Source organism: Lissotriton helveticus, chromosome 7 (assembly GCF_964261635.1).
Source record: "Lissotriton helveticus chromosome 7, aLisHel1.1, whole genome shotgun sequence".
NCBI lineage: Eukaryota > Metazoa > Chordata > Amphibia > Caudata > Salamandridae > Lissotriton > Lissotriton helveticus.
Genome location: NC_136068.1, coordinates 453214426 through 453220425, shown reverse-complemented (window position 1 = coordinate 453220425; position 6000 = coordinate 453214426). Strand labels below are relative to the sequence as shown.

At 42.8% G+C, this 6000-nt stretch overlaps 1 protein-coding gene across 1 annotated transcript in view; it reads left to right on the top strand.

The window, feature by feature from the left end:
- Positions 1-2445: 2445 nt before the first annotated feature.
- Positions 2446-6000, top strand: part of LOC144768599 (uncharacterized) — a 149447-nt gene continuing 145892 nt past the window's right edge. The window contains exon 1 of the mRNA XM_078652396.1: positions 2446-2589. The gene's annotated coding sequence lies outside the window, so the exon portion shown is untranslated. The remainder of the gene's footprint in view (positions 2590-6000) is intronic.

Here is a 6000-nt window from a genome sequence, read left to right as displayed (position 1 = left end):
AAATTAAAAGCATATGCCATACAAGTTATGAAAATAAATTTGCTTTTAAAGATGGCTCCTTCGCATGGAAATGTTGGAGTACATGTGGGAAGAACACCCGCCGCTTTGTCCTTAGTCACATGCGCTTTAAGCAGCTCTCACCAGTCCTGATTATACAGGCTCTATGTTTGTGTCGGAGGTGCTGGCGGAGCTAGAGTGAAAAGTAGGGGGGTCTTGTGGAACTAGGGTGATCTCGGTACCATCAAGTCACTCTGTGCTATTTTTAAGTACTATTGATGTAGTCCACAGGAATATAGTTTTACTACTCCCTTGTGATAATAATCACAGTCCTGGTTGTTTTCCCTTTGTCAAATGATAAGTTCACGCATACTCCAGAATTGTTTGCTGTCCTCGTTCTTATCTTTTGGAATCCCAGATAAAGATTTCTAGGAATGGGCTCAACAGTAAAAACGGTATCCTTCTACAAGCACTGAGCTTGTGGGTGAAGGGTGGTTGGTTGCTAGAATGGGCGAATCAGTAGATGAATGAATACATTAGCCTAAGGATGAGCGAGAGAGTGCTTGCATGCTGAGTGATTGAGCGCATAGGTAGGTAATTGAGCCCGTCCAATGAAGAGACACCTTCAGTTATACAACAACTATGTACTTTGTCAATGGTTGTTATCTACTTGTTAAGTAGACGTGCAAAATGTTTATCCCTGCAGACTGAGAGACAAAGAGATGGAAAAAGGGCCAAGAAGAAAAGAAAGACCGACCAAGATGTACCCAAGGAGGAGAACCGGCTGATGATTAAGGGAGCAAAGTGGTTTATTTAGAGTTAGACTGGAAGGGAAATCTAAGAAGGAAAGTGATTGATGAAAAAGACAGAAAGATGGCAAGTACAAAGGCGCAAATGTCCACAGAGTAGGAAGTAACACACACATTAAATATGTATTTGTCCTTCATTTTGAGCGTACACATCATTTAAAGATGTTTATATTAAACAAGCATTGGCAAATCCAACATGTCTGCTTATAGCAGAAACTGTTCATTCTCCTTGATTGGTGAGCTTTATGTGAGTTATTGTAGATGAGTGAATGGGTGAATGCTAGAATGAATCAATGTGTGGTTGAATTGATGCATGAGTGCATTGAGTGGCAGAATGTGTTGATGCACAAGAGTGTTGCATGGCAGGGGCCAAAGATGGACGTTTCTCAGTCATGGTTTGCCCAAAGTCATACAAGGTAGTCAAGCCGTATAAGCGGGAGCCACCTCTCCTAATTTCAAAGTCATCACTTTAATCTCTAGAGCACATCTCCTGTGTCATGCCAAATGTGATTCCAAAAGGTCAACTGGTGCAAATATTACTCTCAGCAGATGTTTACACAGGCCATTCTGGCCGTATACTAAACCAATAGCATGTGAATATATAGTGCTTCTGTTATGTGGTTCTATAATGTTGTAGTCTTCGGGCGTCTTGGTTCAAACCCTGGTGTGCTTGTTGGTCAACCTTTGCGATTCTCCCACTGAATCAAAGATTGATGGCTTTTAAACGCTGCTTGGGGCCTGTGAGAGACAGTACATATACCAGTGGTTCTTTAGGAAGAAGATATAATTAGCCACTAACTAGGGAATAGCAGTAACTATGACCTGTTGCCACCTGTGCCCCTACCGTTCCTCAAGCACTTCAGTGGCATTGAGTGGCTACAGAACACTTCTTAAAATAAAGATTTGTCAGTCTAGCGAAACCCAATGGTTACCTTCATCTTTGCGCTGTTACTTCCTATTGGTGGCACAATGGGAGTCAGAACATTGATATTTTTGCAAGAGATAAATCACTTGCATGAATCACAGGTCCTTCTGCACCTTTCTCTTCTAAGAATGTATTTCAGGTGTGATAGCAGGAATTGGGGCAACATATATCTAAGAGTGCAGAGCTTGCTGTCTCAAAGAAGGCTCTGTGTGTGTGTGTGTGTGTGTGTGTGGCTCTGTGTGTGTGTGGCTCTGTGTGTGTGTGTGTGTGGCTCTGTGTATGTGGCTCTGTGTGTGTGTCTGTGTGTGTGTGTGTGTAGCTCTGTGTGTGTGGCTCTGTGTGTGTGTGGCTCTGCAAATGCAATAGGTCTCGCATTTGCGAGAGATTAAGCTATTGGTATTGTAAATGACAATGCCATTTATTTATCTGTTTTCAAAACCAACACATAAATAACAATTTTGTCATTTACAATGCCAATAGCTCTAACTTTTGCAAAGGCGAGACCGTTGCATTGTAAATGCTTGTTTTTCAGAGTAATTTAGCGTAAAGAGGCAAAATTATTACACAGAGAAGACCAAGTAAAGCGTGGACCACACAATTGACGGTGAAATGTTTGTCGGCATCGTTGTGTGGGCTGGAATTGTTTCGGACCTCTTTTCGTACCCAGTAGCAGTTGTACGCTGAAACTGTTGATGAAAGTGTAAGGAGGTTGCCTGGAGTAACAGGGCTCCGCATGAACCTGGAGGGGAACTGGAGTCAGAACAGGAGGAGACGCTGCGAGAAGAGGATGCTGCAGGAGCCGACATGGAGTCTGAAGTGAGAGGGCTGTGCAGGAGCCAGTAGAGAAGGGGTGATGACGTAAGTAGTGTAAAATATGGAGAAACGAGCAAGTAGAAGCTATTGTTGTTGCCTTGACTCTGGTGCGGTTTATTTTAATGGTGGTCAGCTCAGTTTGTAGCCTGTTGAAACAGTGAAGGATTCTTTAAGCCCCGATCCCCGGTGGTGGCGGTTGTATTGCCCCGTTTCAGCACTCAGTTAGAGCAGGCGCCTCCAGACTCCTCCAAGACTTAAAAAAACAGTAGTCATCTGAACTTTGGCTCTCATGCCCAGGAGAAAGAATATTCGTTTCCTTCCCGATAACAGACAGATGTTTAGTCTTGTGCTGTGTGCTTCACAATGCTGGAGTTGTTTAACTTGACTTTTTGCTGTGTACCATACCATACCTGGGACTATGTCATCTCATGCTATAGGTCACTTGCGGAGTCTTGGAGCCGTGCAACACTGTGCTCTGATAGAGGCATAGCACCTAGACTTATCTTACCTTGTGCTGTGCACTATAGACAAAGTGCAGGAGTCCGTGTTTTCTATCCAACTTGCTAGGGACTGGTATTTACTTGCAATGTGACACACTGGCAAAATGTTGGAGCTGTGCAACCCTGTGCTGAGTTAAATGCATAGTGCCTGGGCCTGTGTACCTGGGTTCCATGTCCTGTGTACAAAAGCCCAGTCGTCGGTGCTCTAAACTACAGGCAAAGCTGGCAGAGCTGTGAAACACAGTGGTGTGAATCATTGACAAAGCTCCTACAGCCTCGGAGCTCTGCGCGCTCGAAACTGCTTAACTCTTATTTTAAACAACCGTCATCTAAGTCTCGCTGAAGAGTGCATAGAGCCTTGTTCGTTGTAATAACGATTCTGTGGGAAATGTATAAAGGAGGTTAATGCCGACCTGGGCACTGCTTTGTGAGCATGTGCAATCGTCAACTTCTGCAACCAGGGGAGCCCCTGCTTACATGGCAGCCTGTTTGTGCAGAGAGTGGTTTTCCGTCATGAGTAGTCTGGTGGCAGAGGGTGATTTTTTAGGTCTTAACTAGACAGGGCATACGCTGTGTCTTCAAGACATTTTGTTTTAAATCAGTGGGCTTACAGCCTGCCCAGAGCTTACTATTGGTATGCTTCAGTATCTCCCTGGTTTGCTTTATTTCCATTCGTCATGGCATGCGGGTGTCATGTCCTGTTCTTGTATCTGGCCCTCTTGTAGAGCATGGACCAAGTACTTGTCTCCTTCCACTGCTTCTATTTTTGGAGCTACTTTTTATTTGTCTTCAAGTACTCATATGAGTACTTGTGTTTTCAGGCCGTCTCCCCTATCCCTGTTGCTTCTCTTCCCTTCATCTCTGCCCCATCTGTTTCTTCTTTACCCCCATCTCTCATTCGTGTTCAGCTTTTCCCCCACACGTCTGCTTTTTTATTACACTAAGCTCTGCATCCTTGGCTCTGATCCTGGGCACAGCTGCTCAACTCCCCTACTCTGACTTGTTATACTGAGAGCACCCCCATGGCAATGGGTATCACTTTGTCATTTAGGGGTAGGGGGAGTGTGGTATCATCCAGTTGTTGGTTATAGGATCCAGTTGTTGCTGATAGGATCCAGTTGTTGCTGATAGGATCCATTCTAAAATGCTGGGGAGCTTGATGACAAAGGTTTCTTTGTAGTTAGTTATGTTCAAGACTGTGGCTTGGGTGACAAGTAAACCTACAGCATAGACCTAAGAGTCTCCATGTTGTTCTTCTGTTACACTGGCGACACACTTGACTGATTTGTATCTCAACATGTGTGCGATGTTGAGTAGTAAGGCTAATGATTGTTTGCACAATGTGTACATCGGAACCTGCTGATGGAATTTGGTTATGTTTCAGAAGAAAGGAGACGTTGTGTATGGTTATTGCATGCTGTGAAGTTATTGGCTGCGCTGTTGAAGTTCAACAGTGCCAGAAAGAGATACAACAGGCCTGGAGCGTTAGACTATATTCAACTGTTATCATTGGAATGCATGATTGTTAAATCAAGGAAGCTGTCGAACACATAGGGCCTTTCTACCTCGTGAGGCTGGTACACAGCAACATTCTAATGCATGTGGCCTTACTCATATCTTCCAGCATGATGCATTAGTCCTATCTCTTTTCTGGTGCCTGTTGACAGGGAGTGTCGGGGACTGACCACGTTGGTGAGGTTTCTTTTGAGGAGGAGATGTGGCGGTCACACAGAATTTGTTGTGCGCATGTGTGTTTGACTTTAAAGGAAGGATATTGTTTAATCTTTTCCTATGGCTTATTGATTACCTAAATGATCTTCAGGTTCAATAGTGGTCTCGTTTAAGAGAAGGTTTCATTGGAGAGCTCAACAAGAAGGGTGAGTAGATTGGCCAACTAAGGCTACTGGAAACTGAGAATTGTTACTTATTGGTGACAAACAAACCCATCATCTTACTATTACAAGATCTTGTTCATTTTATAGTAGTTTGTGTTAATAAAAACGCTCCTTCAGTGATAAGCACACTAATTATGTTACATTAAAGATGCGTTTAGGAGAAGAGGATTCAACGTGACTTTTTCCCGGGTTTTTGAAGGAGAATGTTTAACAAAGACTATTTTCTAATTTAAAAGATATCTGAAATTTCGTTTTTCTCAATATTAACCCAATTCTACATTTCAGTTGTGGATTTGAATTGTGTAGTATTGCTACGTAGAGGGGCATTTTATAATTAATTTTAGTTTTAGGGGGAAAAAATGCAAAATGTCGCAACACCACCATTTTTTCATGAGTCAGCCAGATGGACTGTTGTTAAAATGTTCAAAATGCAAAAAGATTTTCCTGAATTATGCCATAGTGTGTTACTCTAATCTGAGTACTCTGAAAACATGGTCAATGTTACTACGTTGTCTCTGGCTGAAGATGAGGCAGTTTTGGATAATTTGCAAGATATGACTGCAGACAACGAGAGAGGATTAATTGAAATTTGTTTTAAAATGTGGGTATACATCATCTACCGCAGGACTGTACCATCACAGAGAGATAATATTTTGGTAGGAGAAAATGAGTCTGTGGAAGTGTATGTTACCACTCTAATATAGTTAGCAGGCACCTGTAAGTTTGTTCCTTTGAGTTAAGAATGCATACAAATCAGTTTGTCGTGTGTTGCACCAATGAGTGAGTGCATCCAGGAAGAACTGTGGTTGAAGGATGAACCACCTTTGTGTGAAGTTGTATTGATTGCAAAAAGGGTGGAGCTCAAGTGTGGAGGTCACATAAAAAGGACAATACAAACTTGACAAAAGCTTTAGATTGTGTAGCTTGTCAACAGATTGAATGGACCTTGAAGACATTTTGTGTTCAAAGGTCAATGTTATAGTTGTAGGAAAACTGGACTTCTGGCCAATGACAAAACGTGTCCTGAAAGCAGGGCCATGTGCAATCCCTGTGGTAAAAGA